The sequence below is a fragment of the Patella vulgata genome, chromosome 3 (genome assembly GCF_932274485.2).
Source record: "Patella vulgata chromosome 3, xgPatVulg1.2, whole genome shotgun sequence".
NCBI lineage: Eukaryota > Metazoa > Mollusca > Gastropoda > Patellidae > Patella > Patella vulgata.
In genome coordinates, this window is record NC_065881.2 from 2,322,168 (window position 1) to 2,333,880 (window position 11,713).

At 37.0% G+C, this 11,713-nt stretch overlaps 1 protein-coding gene across 1 annotated transcript in view; it reads left to right on the forward strand.

The window, feature by feature from the left end:
• LOC130012188 (E3 ubiquitin-protein ligase TRIM33-like) overlaps positions 1-11,713 on the forward strand; it is a 94,560-nt gene that overhangs the window by 58,483 nt on the left and 24,364 nt on the right. The gene's annotated exons all lie outside the window — the stretch shown is intronic.

Below are 11,713 nucleotides of genomic sequence, written 5' to 3' on the forward strand. Positions count from 1 at the left end.
CAAACAATGATAACTTGGCTGAGAATGAAGTAAATCAAGGGGTTTCCACATTTTGCTCCATCTGTCTAAGATACAAGAATTAACATTGTGAATGGGGAAATCTTTAGTGGTCTGTGACCAAATAAATAAAACTGTGCTAACAAAATGAAACTAGATTTGCCATGGCTAGATCTTATTCTTAAGGTCAACTCAATTCTCGTCGATGTCGCTGAGATGTAATAAGTAGAGCGTGTGATTGTTGGTTAGGGTTAGATTAAGTATTAGGGCTAGGTCCAGGGTAAGGGTTAGGGTTGAGATTAGCGTTAACCCTGTTTACATCTCGTGACCTTTTGCCAAACTTGAAGTTGTCCTTATTAATTAGATTTAACCCTTTGTGCCTATCTTCCTATAAATTTTACTCGAAACGAAATATAATTTTATATACTTAATGTTGCAGTGTTTTCGGCAATATGTCCTTCCGGCACATTTAACCAAATGTGAATATTTTTGGGCATGGTAGGCCAACATTAGATAACTACAATGACTTAATATTGAAAATAACTGAAAAATAGATAAATTTCGTTTCGTGTGAAATTCTGTGTTTCAAATTTGAATTTGCTAGAGTTCAAAAGGTCAATTTCTGTTTATCAGTTTGCAGTAGAGTTTTTGGAAATTTCGTTAATAAAAAATCAACAGTAAAAAAATATTTTGAGAAAAAAAAAAAAATATGATATGTAAGTTTAACGTGTTACTAGTGCAGGTAACTGAAAATTATGAATTTTGCCGTCAGCTGAAAGAAGCAAACCAGTTGTCAACATTTGGCTGCGTCGAGTTGTTTTGTTTAGATTTTGAGCGGATACTAAATCACCGGAATTCTCTTTGCAAATATCAAAATTTGACCCCAAGGCCTACCTCTGTACATATATTTTGCATTAATATTAATAATAAATAACTTAAAAACACCGATGATCACCGGAATTTACTTTTAAAAACATATAAACACCGGAATTCACTTTCAAATATCAGAATTCGCCCGCAATCCCTTCCCTGTTTACATATATTTTGCATAATTAATATTAATATTAATAATGAATTTCCTTAAATACACCAAAAATGACTACTACATACGCCTTTTAGATTTAATTTGGCTCTTTGTAAATTTCACATACCGGTAATTGTTCATTTCGGGACTAACACTTGGTTCAATTATATTTCAATAATTCACATGCGCGTATGGATTTTTTGGAGAGGGGGCAGAGGAATCGGCTTACACTACATGAAGATCTGACCAGTTGTACTGGGAGGTCATGTCAGGTGTCATACAAACGGCTTTTGACCCTATGAAAGACATTGATTAATCAATCAGCTTTAACCTTTCTAGGGGTTTACCCACAGTTCCGTGAAGATCACGCCAAGAACTCGCCGTAACAGACCGTTTCATTAGCTAATTTCTCACATCAACTAGAACGCCTGTTACATAACAACTCTTCCAGTGTAGTAAAGAAAAGAAAACAAAATTTTGTACTATTAAAAAACATGAAACGAAATATGATTTATAAAGAGCCGTTAATACCTTCAATGTGCCTAAATATTTCATGTAGCATATAGTCGATCATGACTCGTACTGGCTTTATATAACTTTTGGGAAATATTCCCCCTTATTCTTAGTTTGTTTTTTAAACGCCTACATTGAAATGTGGTCATATATTCAATTGTGTCACCCCGTCCGTCCGCCCATTCGTCGGTCCGGCGTCCACAATTGCTTATGGACGCTCTAGAGGCCAAAGTAAATATCCGATTGACATTAAATTTATACACATTGTTTAAGGTCATGAGACAAAGAAGCCTATTGATTTTCAGCAATTTCTGATAATTATTGCCAGAGTTATGGCCCTTTATCACTTCAAAATATCTTGTAGATGCTCTAGAAGCTAAAGATGATATCGGATTGACTTCAAATTTACGCGCATTATTTGAGGTCATGAGACGAAGAATCATATTGATTTTCAACATTTCTGATAATTACTGCCAAAGTTATGACCCTTGATCACTTTGAAAAATCTTGTGACTTTCTAGAGGCTAAAGTTATCATCGGATTGGCTTCAGTTTAAGGTCTTGAAATGAACAAGTATATTGATTTTCAATGAATTTTGATAACTTGAACAGCTAAATCCATGATATTAAATGTTTCGTATACTAAACGTTAGCATGGGGCAGAACTTCATTCAAACCAAACAAATTTTAATGATTTTCTAATAATTAATTGATGAGTTGTTACTCTTAATCGGATATTAGTGTATTATAATTGTTTCATTACTAAAAAAAGTAAAAATATGTGACTGCCCGGATGATTTAGCTGCTGTGGGCGTATCTTTCGTTGCCTGGTAACCTATCTTTTTCATTTTGAGTAAATCTGTTGTCTGCATCACTACAGTCCAGGGACTGTACAGGGGAGCTGGATGGCCGAACAGTTAACGTGTGCATGTTGTATCATAAGGTCTGTCATTGAGTCAACTGGCGTGGTTTCGAGTCCCCAGTTGTACGTGACAAGGAGTAGGGTCGCTCGCCAACCTCGTGGGTTTTCTCCGGGTCCTCAGATTTCCTCCCACTACTAAAGACCCCTACGCGCAAGCGAATTATTGACATAAAATTAAACCATATATGTTTGTCCCGAAATTACCTAGTTTGTGTCGAGTGGATGTTAAACCTCATTTCTCTCTCTCTCTGTCTCTCTCTCATTTATATTATGAGATAAAAAAGTTCATTGTTGGTGGCACAGAGATAAACTGTTCTAATGATTACCATGGGAACTGCCAGATCCAAGTTATAAACCATAAAACTACACTGTTTTTTAATTTTAAATGTAAATATGTTTAGATGATTTATATAGAGGGGGTGGGTGGAGCTGCAATTTTAAGGCCCTTCTGACTTGGGGAAAGCCCCACATTAATGGTTAGATTTTCGAAAAATACATTTTCCATGCATGGAACAATATTTCTGGTAAGTTGCAGCCATTTAACTGATGACCATATAAAAAGTCCCAGATTTAGGGCGTGGCCAGGTGGGCTTTAGGACCATCTGACTTGAGGAAAGCCCCAACATTTTTGGTTAGATTTTTGAAAAATATGTTTTCCAAGTATGGATCTTTGTTTCCAGTAACTTTCAGCCATGTAACTTGTGACCATATAAAAAGCCCCATTTTTAGGGTGTGGTCGGACATACTTTAGAGCGATCTGACTTGGGGAAAGCCCCCAAATTTTTGGTTAGATTTTTGAAAATTGTATTTACCAAGTGTGGATCTTTGTTTCTGGTAAGTTTCAGCCATGTAACTGATGACCATATTATTAGCCCCACGAGGCGATATTGGGTGTGGTCTGACTTGGGGAAAGCCCCGGAAATTTTGGTTAGATTTGTGAAATATTTACTCCGACTATGGATACCATTGTCCCTACAAAGTTTCAGCCATGTAACTTATGACTTAATTTTAGGCCCCCTGGGGCCTACTTTAAGGTGCTGCTGTGACTATACGCCCCAGCAGTGCCCGATCTGACCAACTGATTTTTACTTGTACGGACACCTGCTACGAATTTGGGTGTTCAAACCTTTTGTAACTGATGACCATATTATTTTGTCATTAGCTCCTGGACTATAAGGCACCTGTCACTGACAATATCAGGCACCGATTCAGGCTTTGTCAGACACTAAACCTCTGATGCCTGTCATTTTGTCTGGCACTGATTTGTCTTTTTTATTGATATTATTAATACATGTCCGGCGCTAAGTTGAAAATGTCAGGTACATGTACTCTTTCATTAGTGCCTGACATTTTGTCAGGTACACGTAAAACCGTTATTTCCAGGCAGGCCTGTGTACATTTGTTGTAAATTGTGATTTCTGTGTCTTGTGTGTGGTGCAGTAGCAGATATTGGACAAGACCAGTCGATTTACACTGGCCGAGAAAGTTCACATGGATTTTCCACAGGGTTCCCCCTAGTCACTGGTGCAGAATGGGGACGGGGGGAGCCTATAAAAGAACACTTGTCAGTTTGATTCTAAATCAGAGTAGGCTGCTGTCCGGACGTAAAAGACCCTTGGAATTCGATCGATACTAGAGTAGGCCGTAGCACCAAATGGCGTATGCCCGTCGTCATTAGTCCACTTGTAGCAGAACAGTAGGAAGCCTCCGGATAAGCGGTTTTGACGTTCACGTCCAAACGACTCAATATCGCGAGACACGGTACATACATTGCATACAAACACAGACTTTTATTTCGGAGACTTTGTTAAAATCGGGATGGTCTCTTTAAACCCGATTTCATTTCCGGATGAAACCCAAAAGATTGAACAGGTAACCTTATTAAACCTTTGTCAGGTACAAATGTGATATCGAACCCTGTATGGGTGGTAAATTTATGATATAGTTAGTTCACTTTCCTTCAAATGCAAAAATTAAATAGAACAGTTAGCTCCCTTCTTTTCGGCAGTAATCGATTTAATGGCGACGGGCTAACGCCATGATTAAATTTTTGCACGGACTCTTCATCAAGTCCAAATTTCAAGAATTTGCGAACGACTGGACGTTTTTATGAGAACTTGGACCAGTAACTGGGGTGGCGCTCTTCGAAGAACCCTAAGGCCCAGTTTTATACTACTGGGGGATACTTGGCACCCATCCATTCTAGTCACGGCTAGTTGCATATTGGGATCCCGAATATAAAGTTGAGTAAAGAATAAACACGAGGCTTTCCATTGATAAATATTAGATAGAGCTCTTAACAAATCACGGACATCAACGTATAGTCGTTTAGATGGGACGAAAAAACGAGTCCCATGTACAAATTGGCATGCTCTTTAAAGATCCCTTGGCAGTTGGAATTCGATATTAGAATAGGCAGTAGCGCCGCTGTCCAGGTTACATTTCCCTCATAGCACTCTGCTTGGCGTATGTCCGTTTTTATTTGCTCAGTCGAAGCAGTAGGGCGTTAAACCCCATTTCATTTATCATATCGTAAGATACGTTCCTACCACAGCTAAAGACCCCTTTATGGAAATTATGGAAATAAAATTGAACCATATGTTAGTCCCGAAATGACCAAGTTTGTTTCGAGTGGACGTTAAATCCCATTTCACTCTCTCTCTCTCTCTCTTTCTCACTTTGATAACTATTCAATGATTATTCCCTCGAACACCTCTTCCGAAGAACTTTTAATTAAATATTATATTGTTAAATATTATATAACAAGGTCAAAAGCTTCAAACATCCGTATTTGATTTCTTTAAGGTTGAAAAATTTATTGTTGAGAATGCTCGAATATTCCAGAACATCCCTAAATATTCCTTCTAACACCTTCTCCGAAGAGCTTCGAAATGAAATGAAATGAAAGAAATGGTCCTACGGTTCTGCTCCGAACTCGACTAATGAAGACGGGCATGCGCCATACAGTGTGATATGAGGAAAATATTGCCCAGACAGCGGCACTACGGTCTTTTTTCATATAGAATTCCAACTGTCAAGGGATCTTTTACATGCACGCCAATGACTAGACAGCTGTGCTTGTCAGGCCCTCCGTCCTGCATCACTCTCAAGGGAGAACCACCCTGGACAATCTGGATGAACTTTCTCTACCAATGCAGGGATCGAAAACCGACCTCCAGGCTAGCGAGCCAGGGTCTTACCCACCTAGCCACCGTGATCCCCTTCGAAGAGCATCGAAGTCATTCATCTATTTCAATCAAATATAGAACAAATCTACTTTGTTTAAGAAATAACTTTAGATTTGAAATAAGCCTAAAGGGTAATTGTCATACTTAGAAATCACAGTAAACAAACTCAATCCTAAATATAACATCTAAAGTTACTAAATTAGATACCCTTAAAGATGATATAACTGACAACTTAAATCCTTTATGAAAATATCTCTCTAGAATAGCAGACGAATTGCCGTCTGCCAGCATTCGACCCATCTTTTAACCCCCAACATAAACACCAGTGATACAAGTCCCTATTATCCAGCTCTATCTAAACTATACAAATCATATTAGTCTTGCTCATCAAGTCATCTCAAAAAATTAACATTGAAATTGGTTATTGTAAATCTTTTCACAAGATATTCTCAGCCAACTCTGAATTATAAACAATTTTCTTGCTTACATTATCTTTATTTGCTATTGAAGTCACCAAATGTAGTAACTTTTGAAACATTAAGAGCCATATTTTAAAATTTGAAGCATATTTTCAGATAGACACTATGTACTCAACAGCCAAAAACTTCTACACTCTAAAATCCCACTGCCAACCTGTTTATTAGAAAATATCTGCAAATTATTTATTTAATGCAATTCTTTTTCTCTGTATAATCTTCATTTAGACGTAAAGTCATCAAATATTGCAATAATTGAAACACTGAAATTTATAATTAGTATTTAAAACCAGGTTTTCTTATTGACACTAAAGGTTTTATTTGTAAATATTATATTTTACTTTTTAATCTTTTATATTTACTCAACTCTTATCCTATACATATTATAAATAATCAAAAATACCTGTTTTTATTATTGTATATTACTGTATTTTACTTTGCCTGTGTGTCTTATATAGTAACAGTGAATACTTTGCCTGTATATTATATATAGTAACAGCAATAAGTAAAAACTAAATTAAAGGTGTGGAAATTATAAAATACTGTAAATATTATAATGTATAATTGTATTCTGTGAATAAATACGAGAGAGAGAGAAATGGGGTTTAATGTCCACTCGACATAAACTAAGTCATTTCAGGACTAACATATGGTTTTAATTTTATTTCAATAATTCGCTTGCGCGTAGGGGTCTTTAGCAGTGGGAGGAAACCGGAGGACCCGGAGAAAACCCACGAGGTTGGACAGGCAACCCTACTCCTTGTCACGTATAACAGGGGATTCGAAACCACGCCAGTTTACTCAATGACAGACTTTATGATACAGCACGGGCAGCTATCCATTCAGCCATCCCCCCCCCCCTGTGAATAAATATATTACAATCTAAAATAAATATCATTAGTATATCATGTATTATATTGGAATACGTTGTCAACACAACTGATATCATTACAATATAATTAGACCTCTACTATTGATTAATCAATTGTTATGATACTTCTTTAGTCATAAATGACTATATTACTTGTCTTATGATAGTAATTGTTTTAATGTTGATTCATTTCACTTGAATAGAAGTTCGTTATACCCATTATAAATAAATACATCACTTGTACATTATAGCTCAGGTTAATATTTGTTACAATTCTGATTCATTCCACGTGAGAGCCACGTTGGCTCAGTGAGTAAGACGTTAACTCGCTAACCTGTCAGTGATGTAGGACAACGTATAGTCCTTTGGATGGGATGAAACACCAAGGTGAGGTCCATTGTACATATTGGCATGCACATAAAAGAACCCTTGATAGTTGGAATTGGAAATAAGAGTAGGCCGTAGAGCCTCTGTCCGAACAAAATTTATCTCATAGCACACTGCATTAGCCCAGTCTGAGCTGAACAGTAGGACGTTAAAATCCATTTCATTTCATTTCACTTGAAATATACTGATTATAGACATTAATAATTCCCATCATATCTTGTAATACAGTAAACTTTGATGTTAATTATTCTCCACTATAAACCAATGATATGCTGTGTTTAGTATTAATTGGCCATCTATTATAGTTCATATAATATTAATAGTACATCATACTATGATATGCTTGGTTTAGTAGTAATTGGCCATCTATAATAGTTCATATAATATAGGATGTAGGTAATAGTTAACATGTACAGAAATTATTCACCTTAATAAGAGAGAGAGAAAGAGAGAGAGAGAGAGAGAGAGAGAGTTTCGTTATTAACATATTTTTCAATTTTATGTAAATGATTCGCTTATGCGTATGGGTCTTTAGAAGTGGGAGCAAAATTAAGAGGATGGGCCCTACTTCTTGTCCCGTACAAGCGGGGAATCGAAACCACACCACTTGACTCATTGCAGACCTTATGATCCAACGCGCATGCGTTAACCTTTCGGTCACGCAACCTCCCGCAATATTTGGAAGATTAATCTCTCAACTAAACATCGGCTTCAACCATAAGGATATTAAAGATACATTGTCACAAATATATTTATCAGGTGGTTATTCCCAGTAACAGTATGACATGATATATATGAAAAGTTTAGACGCCCAATCTTACTAGAAAAATACTGGATTACGCGAAAAACAGGAACTGAGCAAAAATGTCAGGGTATCACTAACAGCCAACCCGACGGCTTATTGTATGCTAGTTTAACTGAGGGAGAGGTTGTTATTTCTTGATCGAACGGTTTGTTTTCGGTGAAGTATCTTTAAAATATTCTGGCTTATCTTGATATAACTGACGTTTTAGTCATATAACCACAAAATAAAATAGGAATGTAATTTAACATTTCGTTAACACAACACAATACTACCGGCTTTTTATTCTGTTATTAAGGGATGTTATGCTGATGAGAAGAATTTTGCCCTGACAGCGGCGTTTCATCGAATGTATTTTACGTGCACGCCAATGTATACACGTAGGAACCATCCGAAGGACTAGTCAGGCCAATAGACGTTATACCCCTGACAGGTGAAACTCAGGCTTGACAAACCTCAAGGTTCTTCTCGAGAATCGAACTTAATTCCCTGACATCAATATGTTATTATCACAATACTTAGACATTGATTTATTGTCTACGGTATCAACTCAATGGAAGCGGACGTAAATTAACCTTGGTATTATGTCAAGTATTATATTATCAAGGGAGTCGCGATGGCTCAGTGAGTAACGTCTATCATAGAGTCAATTGGCGTGGACTCGGTTCCCCGCATGTACGTGACACAGAATAGGGTAGCCTGTCCACCCTCGTGGGTTTTTTCCTGGTCTATCATATACATAGAGTCGATCTGCATGGAGTAGGTTCCCCGCATATACGTGTCAACGAATCTCGTGGGTTTTTCCGGGTCCTGTTTCCGGTTTCCCTCCACTTAACCCCATATCTATCTATCTTTCTCTCTAAATATAATCTAAACGTGACATGTTAATACTATTATAAAGATAGATCTAGGAGTAGCCCGTGTCACCAACACTAACAATATCCGTCGTCCTTTAATATAACATACATTCATAATACACCGCTAGATATGCATAGTGCTAGATATGCATTCATATATATAACATAAATATAGTCTCAATATATATCACACTATAAGTTGATCTACTTCCATACTACCTATGAATACTAACTCAATGCATGAAATTCAAACAAAAATCGAAATAATAGAACAAAATACAATACAAGGTTACGATATTCTAAAATATATAAATTAGCTGAGGTCAAAAACAGTGCTAAAAAGCAAATTAAACAATTAATCAATCAAAATAATACAGTATTTGATAATGAACAAGATATTCTAGACACAATTCACCAATATTACCAACAACTATATACTACCCAAAACATTGTCGAAAACCTAATAAACTCCTATATTGAAAACAGTAACATAAATACCCTAACTAACACGGAAAGAGATTCCCTGTCTCATTTCATATCTAAAGATGAAGATCTGAAGGCGTTACAAAGTTTCAGATCAAACCGTAGCCCAGGCATCGACGGTATTCCAGGAGATTTCTATATCAAATTCTTTGACACAATAGGAACCGACCTGACAGAAGTAATAAACAACATCTATCTACAGGGTGAATTATCTAACCCAATGAGAACCGGTATAATAATAATTAATTATAAGAATAAATTGTTTGTCTATAAGAATAGAGGCGACCACCGATTACTTAAGAACTATAGACCAATAAGCCTGTTATGTGTCGACTATAAAATCATCACAAAAATATTAAGAACAAAGATTTGTAATCATTTTTTCTTACATGATGTTGATCTGTTTGCTTCCAAACATTTAGAAAAAGGAACCGGCTCATACCCCATTATCTTCATTTTATGTCGTTTATATTTGTATTCAATTTCGCAATTCTGGCAATAATGGTTTCAGCAAATTGAACATGCTCAAATCAGACTTGTTCTAGAACACATTGACGTGCACGTAAAAGAACCCTTGACAGTTGGAATTTGAAATAAGAGTAGGCCGTAGAGCCTCTGTCCAAGCAAAATTTCTCACACAGCACACTACATTAGCCCAGTCGGAGCTGAACAGTAGAACGTTAAAATCCATTTCATTTCATTTCACTTGAAATATCCTGATTATAGAAGTTAATAATTCCCATCATAGCTTGTAATACAGTAAACTTTGATGTTAGTTATTCTCCAATATAAACCAATCATATGCTTGGTTTAGTAAGTGGGGGGATACGGGTCGATGAATGTTAAAAGGGCAGAATCTGAAATGCCCGAAAACATTTCGGTTACAGACGGTAGTTCCAGTCGTCTGCGATAGGCGAAGGAGCACCCCTTCCCGCAAATGTGTTTTCTTGCTATTCCAGCCCACGAATGCAGCAACTTCAAAGTGATCTAATATACCCTAACTTAGGTATGACTCGAATACCAACCAATCGTTCACAGTCCACGGACTCCTTTTTCTTCTATTCCAGCCCAAAATGTCAGATTGCACAAACGGTTAGGGGGGGGGGGGGGCTGAGAGAGAGAGATTTTGGGACTAATATATGGTTTAATTTTATGTAAATGATTCGCTTAGGGATCTTTAGAAGTGGGAGGTAACCGCAAGACCCGGGGAAAACTCACGAGGTTTGACCCTACTTCTTGTCACGTACAAGAGGGGAATCACGCCACTTGACTCAACGACAGATCTTATGATCCAGCGCGCACGAGTTAACAATTCGCCCCCCCCCCCCCCCCCCCCCCCCCCCCGCAATATTTGGAAAATTAATCTCTCAACTAAATATCCGCTTCAACCACAAGGATATTAAAGATACATTGTCACAAATGTATTTATCAGGTGGTTATTTCCAGTAACAGTATGACATGATATATGAAAAGTTTAGACGCCCAATCTTACTAGGAAACTACTCGATTACCGTATCATCTCAATGGAAGCGGACGTAAATTAACCTTGATATTATATCAAGTATTATAATATCAAGGGAGTCGCGGTGGCTCAGTGAGTAACGTCTATCATAGAGTCAATTGGCGTGGATTCGGTTCACGCATGTCTAATACCCCGTTCAGACGCTTATTTTTAAACCAGTTCAAAATCGCCGGGGTTTTTAAGACAGCGTCGTGTTGCGTTCACACGTACTATAAGTCAAACCTGTTTAACTATTCTGACCTCTTCGGTCGGAGGTTAGAGTTAACTATGCATGCGTACATACCATTTCCTGGTAGAATATGTAAACATCCTGTGAAAAAAAAATCCGCGAAATTTGTTTCTCTTACTCTCGGATAGTTTATACACATTTCCTAGAAATGAATACTAATGCTTTGAGACATAGAATTAAACAGTTTAGACAACGACAGAGTCAACAAAGGTACTTCTTTCTGATGCTAATGAGTGTCACTTCTGTGATATTCATGCCAACCAACAGGAGAATATGGTCACGGTATCACAGTGGCAATTGGTGGAATCACGCATACAGGTTTGGTTTGATATATTCATATATATTGTTTTAAAATTTATAATCATTATAATGTAGTCAAATATGTACACGGACAAGGTGTATAAAACAAATATTAACCAAGGGGTCATCAATTAAATATTTAT